Raw genomic sequence first — 274 nt, 5'->3', positions numbered from 1 at the left:
CTTCTCTTTTTAATCTCTTACTATTTAAAACAAAAAGCCATAGATAATTTTCATTTTTCTTTCAAAATCATGTTCTCTCTCTAAACCTATTTTTAAGCAATGGGAAGACATTTTGCATATTTGTTTCAAAAGCCAACTGATTGGCCCTTTTCCCCTGAGTTCTTTCTGATTTGGGGTTAGTGACAGGCCGTGCCTTATTGCATGCTTGACTTTTGGTTCTCCAACTTATTTCACATCAGAATCACCTGCAGGGCTTGTTACAACACAAGGGTGC

Source organism: Equus caballus, chromosome 11 (assembly GCF_041296265.1).
Source record: "Equus caballus isolate H_3958 breed thoroughbred chromosome 11, TB-T2T, whole genome shotgun sequence".
Taxonomy (NCBI): Eukaryota; Metazoa; Chordata; class Mammalia; order Perissodactyla; family Equidae; genus Equus; species Equus caballus.
This window is presented reverse-complemented; position numbering follows the sequence as displayed.